The 17,586-nt window shown below is 40.2% G+C and overlaps 1 protein-coding gene across 2 annotated transcripts in view; it reads left to right on the top strand.

The window, feature by feature from the left end:
• Positions 1-17,586, top strand: part of GRIK4 (glutamate ionotropic receptor kainate type subunit 4) — a 799,826-nt gene that overhangs the window by 109,768 nt on the left and 672,472 nt on the right. The window lies entirely within an intron of this gene.

Raw genomic sequence — 17,586 nt, 5'->3', positions numbered from 1 at the left:
TGTATTTTGAGGTGTAATTGGAAGTATACATATGCTATGTGTGAGAAATAACTTGTTATTATGACAATTTTGTGAAAAAAACAAAAAATTTCCCAAGAATTATGGGAAAAAATTACAACTTCATAAAACTCACCATGCCTCTTGCTAAATACCTTTGACTGTCTACTTTTCAAAAAGGGGTCATTTGGGGGTATTTGTACTTTCCTGACATTTCAGGGCCTCAAGAATTGAGGTCAGTGCATCAGGTGTGATAAATTTTCAATAATTTGCACCATAGCTTGTAGACTCTATAACTTTCACAGAGACTAATTAATATCCACTAATTTGGGTTATTTTTACCAAAGAGATGTAGCCGTATAAATTTTGGCCCAAATTTATAAACAAAAATGACTTCTTTGCAAAATTTTGAAAGGAAAGAAAGTGTTTTTTTTTTTCAAAATGTTCGCTCTTTTTTCACTTATGTTTCAAAAAATAAAAAAAACTGTGGTGATTAACCTCCCTGGCGGTATGATTCAGTCTGGAATTAGGTGCTGAAAGAGGTACAATTATTTTGCACGGAAATCTGGCTTTTATTTTGTAGTCCTGTAATTCTTAGCAATAACGCTCTTAAATCTGTTCAAACCAGAGTCTAGCAGACAAACCGGGTATGATAAAGTTTATAATATAATAAAGAATAATAAAATGTATTCAATAATGTAATAAAATCCTAAAACACTGAAAAATTGACACTTTTTGGTTGCTATGGACAATCTCCAAATTCCAGGCAGTAAAAAACAGTATTTATAATATAGAAGTGCATGCAGGGCATTGCACAAACCACTAGGGACAAAGGGGGTGTGTATTTTTTAATACAGCACTGTAATCTGTGTGTGTTTAGTGTGTTTTAACTTTTTTGAATTTGCCGCCGTTCTCCGCTCCCGTGCGCCGTAACGTCGCAGGGAACGGAGCTCGGCGGCATTCGGCACTGTGAATCGAGCGGAGGACGGCTCGAGCGCACAGCGCGGCGGACATCGCTGGATCTAGGGGACAAGGTGAGTAACGATCCCTGTGTCCTCCCCTGCATCGAGCGAAGCCATCCCGAGTCTGGCTCAGGGTTACCGCTCCTGTCAGTATATTCCTACCCCGAGCCAGACTCAGGATTACCGCTAGGGGGGTTAAATACCACCAAACAAAAGCTCTATTTGTATGAAAAAATTATAAAAAATGTGAGTACAGTTTTGCATGACTGGCAACTGGTAACTGGCATTCAAATTGTGAGAGCACTGAAAGCTAAAAATTGGTCTGGGAAGGAAGGGTGTATAAATGTTCTGTACTGAAGTGGTTAAAGCGGGAGTTCCACTGAAATTTTGTTTTTTAAAAGTCAGCAGCTACAAGTACTGCAGCTGCTGACTTTAAAAATATGGACACTTAGCTGTCCAGTGCACCCGCGATGTCGGCACCCGAAGCCGATCTGTCGCTCAGCTCTTGGGTGCTGCCGCCACCATCTTCAATAAAGCAATCAGGAAGTGAAGCCTTGCGGCTTCACTTCCCAGTTCCCTACTGCGCATGCGCGAGTTGTGCTGCGCAATACGGATAATTCCTGCTGTCTCTGGGATCCGTGTGTTTCCTAGCAGACAGCGGAGGGGGGGGTGGCACAGGAAGTGGTGTAGATACCCGCATATTCTGTGGATAGCTATGCCCAGAAGTGCCCCCCTCCCCTCTGAAAGGTGCCAAATGTGACACCAGAGGGGAAGGGTTCTCTGCTGACTCCCAGAATACACATGCAATCACATTTTTTTTTAAAGATTTCTTGTACTTGATCAGGTATTCTTTGTTCGCTAAGCTAAGGGATGCCCAACAAGCCACTAAGCAGAGGGATGCCTGAAAGCACAGCTTTATGATGGCTGTGATTGTGGAATTCTTTTACATTTTGTTACAAAACAAATTGATAAGAATTGCTGATCTGCTTTAGAAATTTTGCTCCCAGTTGAAACTGTGCAAAACATAAAGCTCACTAATCTATATTTTCACTGTTAGCGTACTTCTTTATTTAGAGTTAATAGACACAGTATACAGTCTTCAGTTTTTAAATCAGAGTAAAAGGTTAACTATTTTAGGATCATAAATGTGTTGACACAAGGGTGCAATTATAAGTAAGGAGCCACATAGCAAAATGATTATAGGTCACGCTGTATAAAAGTCAAGCTTATTTGTCATTCTAAAACTAAAATTAACTGGATTGTTCAAACCAACAACATTAATTACAGAACATAGGGATGCTTATAAACCATTTCGTGTTGCCTACAGGGCTTAAACGAGGGGGGGGGGGCTGGCACCTGTCCCGGGTGACATATCTAGGGGTGTGCCTGCCCGGGTGACGCATCTAGGGGTGCCGCCCTCACCTGCACTGGGAACCGCTACTCTGAGGGTGTCAGTGCAGCCTGGTCAAGTGTAATAGTCAGCCAGCAACTGCTGCATAGTTTGCCGAATACCGGAGAATTAAATGGGAGGAGTGCACTAGAGCTGAATCGTTCTGCTCTGCAGTGACACGTTGGAGAGCAGAGGCACCCCCTGTGGAGTGCTGTGAGGTCTCCCCCCTAGTCCTGTCCAGTGCCCAAACAGCCTATGTTTTTTCTGTGTGAGGCATCCTAGAGAAGGGGAGGCTTCAAATAAGGCCCTGGACAGTCTGTCTGAATGAGCCCTTAGGGGAATTTATCAAAACTAGAGCAGACAGAATTTTGAGCAGCTGTGTATGGCAACCAATCAGCTCATAGCTTTCATTTTTAAAGCTGAACAAGCTGAAGATAGAAGCTGATTGGTTGCCATGTGCAGCTGTTCCAGATTCTGACTGCACCAGTTTTAATAAATTACACTCACTGTGTTTTACATTTCTTACTCCTGACTATAGCATTCTAAGTTCAGCACATTCTTTGTTAAAATGGTTGCAAAGGCACAAGGTTTTTAAAGTGGTTGTAAACCCTTACAAACCACTTTGACATTCAGGTAAGCCTAGATTAAGGCTTACCTGTAGGTCCAAGAAATATCTCCTAAACCTACACGGTTTAGGAGATATTTACTAAAAGACAGTGACATGCCGTTAGTGGCGGCTCCCATGCGCATGCGCGGGGGTGACGTAATCGCTGCTCCGGCGCTATGAGTGGGCCGGAGCAGCGATACCCGGAAGAAGATGGACGCTCCGGACTACAGGGGACAGCGTTGACATCGCTGGCTCCTGTGTCAAGTAAGTGACACATAATGGGTTACTATGCGATGCATAGTAGCCCATTATGCTTTACCTTTGCAGGGAGACAAAGAGGAAGTAAACACATCAGGGTTTACTTCCTCTAAAAAAAACTTCTGTGTGCAGCAGTCCCTCAGCCCCACCTAATACTTACCTGAGCCCCCTCTCGATCCAGAAATGTCCATGAGAGCCTTGGTTGTCTGGGGACTCACACTCCTGATTGACTTTTGGCAGCAGCCATTGGTTTACACTGTTTCAAATAAAAACCAGTGAGCCAATCAGAAGATGGAGGGGTGGAGTTGAGCCATGGCTCCATGTGTGAATGGACACACAGAGCCACAGCTCAGGAGCATGCCTGCTTGGTTGTCCCCATAGAAAGCAGGAAGAGGGAGGGGTCAGGCATGCCGGCAGGGGACCCAAGAAGAGGCGGATCCAAGCTGCTCTGTGCAAAACAACTGCAGACAGCATGGCTGGGTATGGCTGAGTATGGCTGGGTATTGCTGATTATGGCTGAGCATGACTGAGTATTGCTAAGTATGGCTGGGTATTGCTGAGTATGGCTGGGTAATGCTGATGGCTGAGTATGGATGGCTGGCTGAGTATGGATGTCATGCCTGAATATAGATGGCATGACTAAGTATGGATGGCATGGCTGAGTATGGATGGATGGCTGAGTATGACAGAAGGATGGCTGAGCAAGGATGCATGGATGAGGCTGCAATGGGCACAGAGCAGCGCTGTGGGCACTACAGATTCAGCCCACAGCGCTGCTTCACCCGATCTCTCCCCTCTCCGCTCACACTGTACCGATTGGTACAGAGAGGGGAGAGAGGAACTGAACATGACACCGGTTTGTTTCCAAGTCAGCAGCCATTTACCTTGATCCGTGATGCACCAGGTCCTCGGGACATGACGATCAGGGATACTCCCATGTGCGCACCCCAGGGGGTACGATTCTGAGAGGACGTCGTAGTACGCTCTCTCAGAGTTATCGAGCCGCACTGTAGCTGTCATTCGGCTATAGCACGGTTGTTAAGTGGTTAAAGTGGCATGTGGCCATTCAATGAATTTGGACGAGAAGCAGTTTAATTGCAAACTGTGTAGAGTGATGAGAATGTGGAAATACCTTCAACTGAAAGTGTCGATAATTCTGAAAAACTCTTAGCCCGTGTACACACGGTTGGAGATTCCGACGGAATGTTTCCGATCGGACCGTTTTGTCGGATATTCCGACTGTGTGTGGTCTGCATCGGACTGTTTCCGTCTGAGTATCCCACGGACCAAGTTTTCCAACTTGTCCGTAAAATTTTCCGACAAAATGCTCCGATCGGACATACTCCGACCATGTGTAGCCTACTCCGACGGACAAAGTGCCACGCATGCTCAGATAAAATTCCTAGACCAAAGCTATTGGCTACTAGCCTGAACGTAGTCCTGTCGTAACGAAATAACGTCATCACGTTATGTACAATCGGATTTTCCGACAACTTTGTCTGACCACGTGTATGCAACAGTTTCGGACAAAATCCGTCAGACAAAATCCAACGGATTTGGTTGTCAGAATGTCCAACCGTGTGTACAAGGGCTTAGATGTGAATCTTGGCAAATGCAATATACAAAGATATGGGAAATGATACATCACGGAAAAATTGTTATCAAATACTTTCCATAATTTTCCTTTCCTGGCCTTTCCTCACGTCAGCACACAATGGGTTAACGCTCACAGGACCACCTCTTTATAGCTAAATAAAAGACAGCCCCCCCCCCCCCCCACTGAAGTGTTTGGTAATCTACCCTGCGACAGGCCACTAGGGAGGGAGTCCCGTGCTGATGTGAGGATAGGCCAGGAAAGGAAAATTACGGTAAGTATTTGATAACACTTTTCCGTATTCCTGGCTGTACCTCACATCAGCACACAATGGGATATAACTAGCTGAATAAATGGGCGGGAGAGAACACATGAATAGAAACATTGACAATCAAAGAAAAGCTGTTAAAAGACAAAAATTTAAAAAATCTGTCCCACATTTTGCAGAACTTGCTGACTGCACACCTAGCTGGTAAAGTCGATTGAAGGGCTATCTGTCTCACTGAAATCCTGGAATAACTGCCCCAAAGGCTGCCCCCCCTCCAGTCAAAGGAGCTTGCTCCTGTTCCTGAGCAGAAAGGTCTACTACCTGGATGCCAATCTAATCACCTTTGTGAACCAATAGAAGACAACTCAAGAACCTGACAGCGAAATGAAAAGATTTTCCACTTTCCTCACATCTTTGACCTTTGTATGTACACTGTTAGCAACTTCCTGCTGTGTACTCAGTGACTCCATGTGAATACTTAGAGAGACTACACCCAGGTTTTGCTGGAAACTGGATACCACTTTAGAATTGAGCTTTGGAGATGAACATAGAATCACTATTTTTGGTAAAAGACATAAAATGGATCTTTTCAGGAAAGTGCTGCAACCTCCAACATCCATCTGTCTGAAGTAACTGCTGTCAGAGGAACTCGTTTTACCACTAGGAACCACAATGGAAATTAAACTATTGGAGCAAAGGATGCCTGTACTAATGCTTTCAGAACCAAGCCTTAGTCCTGTGAAGGGAACAAGAATATCCTTGGTGGTCGTATTTGGATTAGGCCTGCATGAAGCATTTGTTTAATGGCACTGTATGCCAGACCAACCTCAAAATGTAAAAATGTGAAGAGCTGGGGACACAAGGTAGAAAACTTTCCTGAGCAAACAGAACAAACTTCCTTCATATCCTCATATGTAGCATATGTGGTCTTCACCAAGGTCTGAACCACCTTGGATGAGAATCCCCGCACCTCTAGTCTGGCTGATTCAATAGCCAGGCTATTACGAATTAAGAATCTCACTGGATTGGGGTGCTGCCGTTGACATTGGCATACAACAATTTATTTGACCGGAAATGGGACTGGTGGTGAGGATGACATTAATGGAAACCAGGGCCTCCACAGCAGGTGTAAAGCACCTATATGGCCTAAACATGTTCTGTCCAAATCTTCAGAAGAATTTTCATAATCAAGGACACTGAAGAAAGAGAAACACCAAACGAAAAAAAAACCATGGCACTGTGAATCCACCTTCTATCACTTCACCTTTGTACCTTGTTGCAAATACCGGAAGCTTCAGTTGAGTGGACTCTATGAGAACTACCGCTGGAATGCCTCATAGAGCCAATACTAGTTGAAGTACACATTGTTAGAAAAAAATTTGCCTAACTGATCAGTTAGTTAATCCTGCTTTCCCAGTAAGTAGACTATCGTTAACTTCCTGTAAGCGGCTCTCTGTCCAGCAAAAAAATTGTTACAAAAAGTAATAGGAAAAGATTCTTGGTGACCCATTGGTGGGCAATGGAGGGTACTGCTTTCTTGTTGTCAGTCATCAACTTTACTCGTGCCCCTTGGAGGAAGATCCTGAAAGGCTTGCTATGTTAGAAAAAATAGCCTTCAATTTAAGACAGTCAGAGCATCTGCTTTCCACTAGGCTCCAATGGTCTTGCACTTGTCTCCTCAGACTGGAGGCAGACTGAGATTCGGCGTAAGAATTATTAAATTTCCTCGACTGCGAAGCATGCCACAAAAGAGGTACACTTGTAGCCCTTCCTATTGACTGAAGAAGGCAAATTGAAGAGCCCCATGTGCCACCTGGCCCAAGACAGCACTGGAAAAGCTGCTGTAAAATGTCCCATTGGGGGCAATGCAATCCTCACTGACATAAATACTGTCTCCATGACTCTTCGTACGCAGACTTTCATTTTGCAATTTTGCCGTTTTGGAAAACCACTCAACTTATTCGGCATGAAAAGATACCTCGAGATCCTTCATAGATTAAGACGGAGTTAACTTCTTTTCCTGTTTCATCACTAGTCGACTGAACTTGGAAAAGGATTTCTAGGACAAGGTTGTGATGCTTTGCTAGCTCCTGGCTTACACATGCAACAATCAAAACGTCGTCCAAGTAGTCATCGAGCCTTATCCCAAAAGACGAATTACTGCCACTAATGTCAACAAAATATTCAAAAAGTTTCTTGGTGCTGTGCCAATTCTAAAAATGGCAAACATCTAAACTGGAAGTGACAGCCAGTTCTCTGCAAATCTCACATGTCTCTGGTGTTACGCACCGATTGGTACATGGCAGTATACGTCAGGCAGGTTGATTAACTAACTGGTCCTCATGCTGAATGAGCATCATGACTGTTTGCATGAACTCCATCTTGAACCTTTGTTGTGTATGTACCCATTTGATTGCTTCAGACTCAAGGAAAGCTTCTGATGCCTTGGGTACTAGAAAGAACGGGGAGAAACTTCCAGATCTTTTCTTTTGATGGCACCAGCACTATGGACTTGTTGCAGTATAATTCCTATACGTAATCTTGCAATAATTCTTTCTTCTTGAGATCTGTTGGTTATGAATAAAAGGATTTGGTGATTGTACTCCCAGCTTAACTGTCTTTTATGTTTGTCTCCCAAAGCCTCCAAAAAGGAGGCTATCATGGCTTGGGTACACTTCGGCGGGGGAGGGGCTGTATTTTATTCAGCTATGAAGAGGTGGTCCTGTGAGCTCCAGAGGAGGCATTAACCTGACGTGAGGTATGGCCAGGAAAAACACAGGTTGAACTGAATGGACTTTATTTAAACTTGCTAACTATGTATCTATGTAACTATTTAATGTATTTAGCAAGAGGGCTGATTTGAATTTTAAACATTTTTTTTAACTTCTGCAACGCTCTTACTGGGGAATCCGCTCTTCTTACCAGGTACAATGAGGTGGATGTGTCATGTAAGAATACAAGGGGATACTTTCCATAGTGTCAAACTGTTTATTGAAATTAACCAATCCCTCCTCTTAGAAATTATGCTTACAAGAAGTTTAAAAAGATAACCAGCATGTGACAGTATTAGCTCACCGCCGATCAGAGTTCCAAACGAACCACCCACCGAGATGAGTGCTGGGATGACGTTTACTGTGTGGAGCTGGTGAGACATGTGGTCATGCCCTGACACATTTGGTCATTCTGTTTTCAGAGGGCGTCCTCTGCCACAAGGGTGTGTGCAGGTGAAGGTGTGACAACAAATGATTCACAGTATAAGATCTTGTCTGGATCAGAAGTAAATCACCACGTCTTGACTTTTTCTATATTTCACTTCATTGAACTGTCAATAGATGGAGTGGGCTTTACACATTTTTTTATGCTCATTGCTAATAGATTGTTGGACATTTCAATGAAAATTACCGTTCATGGTTTATGTATGGTGTGATCTCACATGAGAAGACTTTTTAAGCTAGCCATACACGGCTCAATCAGCCAAAATTTGAACCATGAGTTGCCCTGTCTGGTACACTTGGGTCAACAAACTTTGACTGAAAAATCAAAGATGCAGGTGGACAATTGTTGGCCAAATAGTGAATGCATTCCATCAGGTGCAGTCACTGATTTGGTATTCAAGGAGCTGTTGGTGTCGCAGCTGCATGAATACAATAGTCATAGGGAAAAGGGAAAAGGGAAAATTGGCATTGGAACTCTGACATTTCATTGTTGCCAGAAGAATTTAAATGGCATTTGGATTCTGGGCTGGCTGCTTTTCCAAGTGAGAGGATTTTCACAGTCCCATGGCTTGTAAATGAATAGATCTAAGATTAAAGTGCTACACCAAGAATTAGTCATCCATGGTTAGATGTGTTCCATTATAAATCAGGATAAAGGATGGAGCCAGCATGCTTGAAGGCCTCAAAATTGCCCCCTTCATCAGGGCTTAAAAATTAGATATGCTGGACAGAATGGAGAATGTGAAATGACAAACTATTTATGCTGGACGATTGTAGAGCCTGTCAGCAGCTGGTTAGGGCAGCTTACATCCACTTCCTGACAGACTACAGTTTTCCAGCATAAATAATAAGTAAGCCCTGATGAAAGTGGTCGGTTTTGAGACCCCAGAAACACATTGGATCCATCTTTAATGCTAATTTACATGTACAATTCGTTAGTGGTGTGGCGCTTTAATATTAGATCCATTGAATACAATAGCTGGCAGCAGTTTACTGCATTGTTACGCTTGGACTCCAAAAGACCAAAACACAAAACAAACCTGGGGTACTCTTGTATTCAAAGAAGTTTCCTATGTGTTATTTTCCTAAACACTTGTTCTGATGGATTAAAAAAAAGTCTGGTCTGTTGTGCTTCTAGTTACATCCTACAGCTGATTATAGATTAGTTATTTATGTAAGAGGAGGAAAGTCTGACTGTCTGGTTGTCAATATTTAAGTAATTTGGCCAATATGTTATAAGCTGTCTACCATATAGCATCTGGACAGTGTCCTGATACATTCTGTAATGTCAGCCAGTTGTGATTCTTAGGAGAAGCATAGCCAAAGAGCCTTGGCTATACTTCTCCTTTAAGATGGCCATACAGACAGCTTTTACAAATTTACATCTGATGACGATGGGCTGGCTGTTAATTATCAAATGATTAAAAGGAATGGTCTCCAGTGGCCTTTTTCTAGAAATAATTTCCTGTACAGAGTTTGATGCGATTGTTTTTTTTTTTTTTTTTTTTTTTTTTTTTTTTTTTTTTTGATCAATCGATTTTTATTGATTTTTTAAAAGTAAAGCATATAGAAAGTACATTGTACAATAAATTTCAAATACGCGTAGACACAAGAACAATAAGGAGATAAAATAAATAAATAAATAAATAAATTATATATATATATTTTCCAGATATTCTTAAAGACGTTTAGTTCACGTAATAAGATATTAATAATAGAGTATGTACATAAAATCATAAAGTTAATTAATACAAATATTTTAATTGTATAAGTGAAAAATATTAGCCTCCCTTAAACATCTCTATGAATACTCAGCCGTGTCCTAGGGGAGGGAAATGTTGCCAATATTAAGCATTGTGGACATATAGAGCTAAAAATTAACCAAAAATAATGAAACCAGAAATTGAAAACTCAGTAAAGTATGCCTAAATATTGTTTAAGATTTTTTCAGAAAATCTGCGGATTTTGACCATCCCTCCCAAGGTGACCACCTACATTTTTCTTTTGGTAAATTACCTGCAATGGAGGCCATCATTAATTCATAGTTGTAGTGTAGGGATACTGTATCTAAAAGTTGATAGACAGTTGGAGGAGTTGTAGATTTCCATAATCTGGTTATGGACAGTCTGGCTGCCAGTAAGACGTGTGTCATTACATGACGAAAAGGGTATGGTATGTTTTCTATAGTTAGGTTTAATATCGCTAACTCAGGTAGAAGTGGAATCTGCATTTGAGTTATGTCTGTTAATATAAGAAAAACATTTTTCCAGAACTCTTGGAGTTTGTCGCAACTCCAAAAAATATGATACATATCGCCTTTAGCGGAATTACATCTCCAACATAAATCCGACAAAGATGAATTAAAGGATGTTAGTCTTGATGGCGTCAAATACCATCTAAGTGAAATTTTTTGAGTAAGTTCCCATAATGCTGAGCTTTTAGTAGTTTTATAGATACTTTTAAGTGCTTGTTCCCATTGTTGATCCGTAAAGGATTTTTGTAGATCATTTTCCCAATGTGAATGAGAAGTGGATTTCGTAAATATACTTTTGAGGTGTAAGATATTGTAAATTAAGGAGATTCCTTTTTTATGAGTTAAGGAGGAATTAAGAAATTTCCATATTGTTGGCGAGATATTGTATAGAGGAAGTTTGATTTTGTTGAGGCAATTTTGTATTAGGGTATATGTAGATATATCTGAATGAAGTAAATTAAATTGTTTTTGTAGCTCAGAAAAGGATTGTATTTGTGTACCTGTAATAAGTTGGTTAATATGATTAATGCCTTTTTGAATCCAATGATGAAGAGATAGATCATATGATAGATGATGTAAGGATTCGATAGGAATCGTCATTTGGGGTATACTAGATTCACAATGAATTTCTTGATTTAACAATTTCCAAGCTTTGGTCGTGGCAATCATGGTGGGAGGTAAATCTTTGGGTATTTTAGTCCCTAATGGAGTGCTTAGAAGCCAGTTCTTTAGACCAGGACTTAATAGAAAGGTATGTTCGATGTTACTCCAGAGTTTACTTGGAGGGTTTTGGAACCATTCTTTAGATTGATCAATTATTGCTGCTATATAGTAATCTTCGAAATCAATAGAGCCTGACCCACCCGCCAATTTGTGATTTCTTAATTTGGAATGAGCACATCTAGGTTTTGTTCCATACCAAATACATTGATTGAGTAGTCTTTGTAGGGATGTAAAGAAATATTTGGGAATAGGGATTGGCAGAGTTCTGAATAGGTAAAGTATTTGAGGTAAGTGCATCATTTTGAACGCTGCCAATCTACCAGTCCATGAAAGTTCCAATTTAGTAATCTTCATGGATTCTGTACGTAATTTAATCAGCAATGGTTTATAGTTTGATTTAAAAAGGTGTTTTGTGGATCTAGTGAGTTGTATACCCAGATAAGAAATATTATCTTCAGACCAAGTAAATGGATATTGAGCTTGCAGGAGGTTTCTGGTAGTAGCATTAAGTTTTATGTCTAATATTTGAGATTTTGTTGTATTAATTTTGTAAAAGGATACTCGGCTAAACCAATCTAATGTGTCGCATACCGCGGCTAGTGAGGAGGTAGGATTTGTTAATATAAGTATTATATCGTCCGCAAAAAGACTAATTTTATGAGAGGTGGAACCCAAGTTTATTCCCGTAATCTTAGAATCTTTGCGGATATGTTCGGCTAAGGGTTCTATTGCTAAATCAAAGATTAGAGGTGATAATGGGCAGCCTTGGCGTGTGCCATTTGATATTTGAAATGGTTGAGAGAGCATGTTGGCGGAAAATACTTGAGCCGATGGTTGTGTATATAATGCCATAATAGCTCCATATATATAGTCTTTAAATCCAAATTTTGATAGAACTTTTTGTAGATATGTCCACTGTACCCGATCAAACGCCTTCTCTGCATCTAAAGAAAGAAGCAGAGAAGGCGTTCCAGTTGATTCTGCATAGTGAATTAAATCTATCATTCTTCGTGTTGCATCAGGGGCCTGTCTTCCCTTAATGAAGCCAGATTGATCTTTGTGTACTAAGTCAGGCACAATGGATACTAGACGTCTAGCTATAGTTTTAGCATAAATTTTTAGGTCTAGGTTAAGTAGGGATATTGGTCTGAAATTTTGGGGTGAGGTTGGATCTTTTCCAGGTTTCGGAATTGTAACAATAATTGCTGATAGTGATTCTTTAGGGAAAGTAGAAGATAATGCAGCTTTGTTAAGGAATTTCGTTAAGTGGGGAGTCAGATATGTGGAGAATTGTTTAAAATATTCCCCCGAAAGACCATCTGGACCTGGAGCTTTGTTGTTTGGTAATGATGCAATAGTTGCGAGGATTTCTGTGGTAGAAAATGGTGTATTTAAGTAGTTTAATTGGGATTCAGTTAGGGTAGGTAGGTTAACCTGATTAAGAAACTTATCAATTTCTTCTGGAGACGGTTGGTGGGTGGAAGTATCTGTACGAAGGTTATAGAGATCACTATAATAATCACTAAAAGCATTCGCTATATCTTGTGGATTAGATAGTTTGTCTTTTGAGTGTGGATGGAAAATATAGTGGATTTTAGATTTAGTTTGTATACCTTTAAGACGTTGAGCCAATTTTTTACCAGCTTTATTAGCTGTGGAATATGATGTGGCTTTAAATTTACGTTGCATATATTCATATTTGTGTAAAAGGAGAGATCTAAGTTCCTGTCTGAGCTGCATTAGTTGAGCTAGGGTATTGGATTGTGAGGAAGATTTGTGTTCAGATTCTAGTTTGGCGATTTGGGAGGTAAGAGAGTCAATTTGTTGAGTTCTTTTCTTTTTGTAAACCGAGCAAAGTTTCATAATAATACCTCTAATAACTGCTTTATGTGCATTCCATACCATGGCATCGTCTGATACTGAGCCAACATTTAGTTCAAAATATTGTTTCAAGTGGTTAGCGATTTCTATAGAATATACTGGATGTTGTAGTATGTAATTATTGGCTCTCCATAGGAAGGAGTTACGTTTGGGGGAGGTATCATCAATGGTAATAGATATTGGATTATGATCAGACCATGTCATGGCGTGGATAATAGACGAGCTAACATTTTGTAACAAGTATTTATCAGCAAGAAACATATCAAGTCTGGAGTAGGATTTATGATGGGGGGAAAAATATGTATAGTCCTTCTCTGTTCCATGGTAACATCTCCACACATCATATAGATCAAATGAGGTTAGTAGTTGATTCAAAGGAGATGGGTTTCTTTTGGCCGCTGAGGTAGTATCCATATAAATGTCTGCAACCAGATTGAAATCTCCACAAACAAGAAGAAGACCTTGTTTTATCTTGTTGACTTTGGTGAAGATTTTCTTAAGGAAAGTTGCTTGATGTGAGTTAGGAGCATAGAGATTGAGAATTGTATATATAGTTCCATTTATTTTGCAGATTAGAATAATGAAGCGACCATTAGGATCATATATTTCCTGTATTGAAGTAAAGTCAATGTCTTTGCTTATTGCTATTAGCACTCCTCTTTTTTTAGTAGTGAAGGTAGAATGAAAAATATGGGGGAATTTGTTATTACGGCATAGGGAAGATGATGTAGGAGTTAGATGTGTCTCTTGAATACAAAGAATATCGCTGTCAAATTTTTTTGCTGAATGCCAAAGGGATTGTCTTTTGACCGGATGGTTAAGTCCTCTAACGTTTAGGGATAATATTTTAATCGGCATGGTACTTGCAATAAATGAGAATAATAAATGAAAAAGGGTATCACTTACAGTTAGTAGGCAGTAGGTGGATCTTGGAAGAATGATCAATATACGGCGTTGTAGAAGTTGATTTGACCAATATACAAATATGTATTAGTGGATAATGAACCTGGAATAAAAACTTTACTAGAACAGTCAATAGTAAAACAAAAAAAAAAAAAAAAAAAAAAAAAAAAAAAAAAAACACACAAAATAGTAACAATAAGTTGTAATCTTATCAATTACAGATATAACAAAAATTCGGCGGTGTGTGATAAACACAAATATGAGCTGGTACAGCTAAAACCGCTGCTGGAGGAAACAGTTAATGCCGGTGAAACGGAAGAAAGAGATGTTTTCCATGAGGGGGTATTTGTAAACGATGTAAGTGGATCATTTAAGAGCTGGATATTTCCATTGGTTGAGGTTTTCGGGCATCCGGATTGCGTTGATGTAGCAAAGGTATATGTTTTGATGAAGAAGGATCAGTTGTCTTGGGAAGATCTAGAATTATCCCCCAATCTCTTAGAAGCTTGATGCCTTTTTGAAGATCATTAATGACATGTGTCGATCCATTTTTAGTAATGAGCAATGTGGCAGGATATCTCCATTTATATAGGATTTTATGATTATGCATACTTTTGGTTATAGGATTCAAGTTTCTCCTTAATTGTAGTGTGTGCTTGGAGAGATCAGGGAATATTTGTATTCCCTCAAATGGGCGTGGGAGTGGGCCTTTAGATCTAGCTTCATACATTATTTTTTCTTTTACATGAAAAAAGTGAATCCTCATAAGTATATCTCTTGGTACTGAAGCTGCCAAGTGTTGTGGCTTTGCAATTCTATGAATTCTGTCAATTATTAAGTCTCTTGGGGTGATATCTGGTAAAATCATGCGAATTAAGTCTTTTGCATATTTTGGCAGATCTGGTGTAGAAATGCTTTCAGGGACACCTCTTAATTTGATATTGTTACGTCTTGAACGGTCTTCCAAATCTGCCAATTTATTGCGGACCCATTCTTGTTCTTCTTTTACCTCATCATAAGCATCGATAAGATCATTTACTGTATGTGAACATTCTGTCATTCCCCTTTCCACAGTAAAGATTCTATTGTCTAATGAGCTCACTTCGGTACTCAATTTATGGAAAAGGCTTGACAAATCTGTGACTAATGAGGAATGTAGCGAAATTAGCATTTCCTTTAATGTAGTGTCTATAACCGGTTGTCCAGATGTGGGGAATGATTCCATAGGAGATTGTAAGGCCTGGGTGATTTGTGGAGAATTAGAAGCCTGGGGCTGTAGTAATTGTGAGTTTGACTGTGGTATTAATGTGTCCATCCTCATTTTTGCTCTTGCTGGACTATTTAACATAGAGTCAGTATTAGCCTTTTGAGTAGGGGATTTAGGTAATTCCCCTTTAATTGTAGTCTCTTGTCGTTCTGAGGAGAGCGCTGTGTAATGTTTCTGAGGCGCTGAGGTGCCGTCGGCGCCATTTTGGGTTTCACTGACCTGTTCTTCGGGAGCGTACATTAGTGTAGTAAGTTTTTTCGGTCGGTATTCACCCGTTCTTTTCCGTGACATTGTTACACGGGATGTCCGTTCGCTATTTAGTAGTATTTTCGGACGGAATTACGGTCTCGTTCGGATCCTAAACGTTCCGTTATTTCCCCTCACGACGGAGCTCAGTTCTCAAGCGTCCATCTTCCGCGCTGGCCGGCCACGCCCCTTGATGCGATTGTTGTTGTAACATACTGTTAACACCTTAAACAATAAATATTTCATAATTATCAAACCAAAAAAAATTAAAAAATTTTAAAAATGTTGTGTTGTTGAGCATAATAAAGACAGAAAGGCTATTTTGCTAAAAGAGTTGAGAATCTTCACACAATACATTGTGTAAATATTCACTTTAATTATTCAATCATGTGAAACATTTCTGTTCACTTTGAATAACCAATATTGTGCAGATGAAATAAGTAAACCGTAATTTTCTTTTCACTTGATTTAATAAGTGAAGTAAATATTCACATAATATATTGTTTCCAGTGGTCCCAAAAAAGTGTCAAAAGTGTCTGATCGCCGCCATTTTCTAGTCATAAATCTATGCCCTATTTTATAGACGCTTTAACTTTTGTGCAAACCAATCAATATACACTTATTTTTATACCACAAATATGTAGAAGAATGCATATTGGCCTAAACTGATAAAGAAATTCGTTTTTAGTTTTTTAAATTTTGGATATTTATTATAACAAAAAGTAAAAAATATAATTTTTTTTCAAAACTGTCTGCTTTTTTTGTTTATAGCGCAAAGAATAAAAACCGCAGGGGTGATCAAAAGAAAACTCTATAAAAAAAGGAAATAAATTTTGTTTGGGTACAAAAGTGCAGGACCGCGCTATTGACGGTTAAAGCGACGCAGTGCCGTATTGCAAAAAATGGCCTGGTCATTATGGGGGCAAATCCCTCCAGTCCTTAAAGTGATTGTAAAGCCCCATACACACGGTCGGACTTGTACAAACTTTTCCGTGGACTTTTGTACAAAGTGTGTTGTCCACAAGTTTGTATTGCATACACACGGTCGGACTTTTTGACAACAAACACGAACGTGGTGACGTCACAACGTACGGACGCCACTTCAAAAGAGGACGTTCAATGACTCCAGCGCCACCTTTGGTCAACTTCTGTATTGTAGTCTGATCGTTTGCAATGGTTCTGAGCATGCGTGTTTGTACCTTGTACAAAAGTCCGATGCTTTTGCATACACACGATCGGACTTTGCTCCATCGGACTTCTGTTGTCAAAAAGTTTGTCCGTTCGCAGAGCCAACAAAAGTCCGATGAAAACAGAAAAAGTTTGTCCGATGGAGCGTACACACAGTCGGATGTTGCTCCAAAACAGCTAATTTGCATGTTTGTTGTCAAAAAGTCCGACCGTGTGTACGGGCCTTAAGGGTAATTTTTTTAAATAACAAACATATGCTTACCTCCACTGTGCAGCTCGTTTTGCACAGAGTGGCCCTGAACTTGCTCTTCTGTGTTCCCCCCAGAGGCTCTCCTGGCTCCTCCCCACATCTGATAACCCCCACGGAGAAGCACTTCCTCGAGGGGCTTACCTTGCGTCTATAGACACAGAATGCTGGACTCAGCCCCACCCCCCGGCGCCTGCGTCATTGTATTTGATTGACAAAGGAAAAGAAAGGTGCCTCTAAGTGCAGTATTTATTTAATAAAGTGCACAAAGGGTTAAAAGCACTTACAAGATCGTTGAGTGTTAAAAAACATGATAAAATCAGGAGTCCTCATCTGTGGCATGTGTCTATCCGCAGCATGGTGATAAAGAGCAGTGTAGAGCCGTCCAGCAGCTGTAAAGCGTTCTCATACGTGTTGGAGAGAGAAGCCTGTATTCACTGCGGGACACACAATGGTGTGGTGTAAGTGGAGAGAAGGCCTTTCTTTTCCTTTTTTTATATCTTCAGAGTTGCTTCTCCTCTAACCAAAGTGCTGCCAGAAGTGCCATCTCATCACTATCATACCTCTGACCAGCTATCCACCTCCA

The sequence above is a fragment of the Lithobates pipiens genome, unplaced genomic scaffold (genome assembly GCF_037356315.1).
Source record: "Lithobates pipiens isolate NorthernLeopardFrog02 unplaced genomic scaffold, aLitPip1_a1.2 Scaffold_27, whole genome shotgun sequence".
NCBI classification, from domain to species: Eukaryota; Metazoa; Chordata; class Amphibia; order Anura; family Ranidae; genus Lithobates; species Lithobates pipiens.
This window is presented reverse-complemented; position numbering and strand designations above follow the sequence as displayed.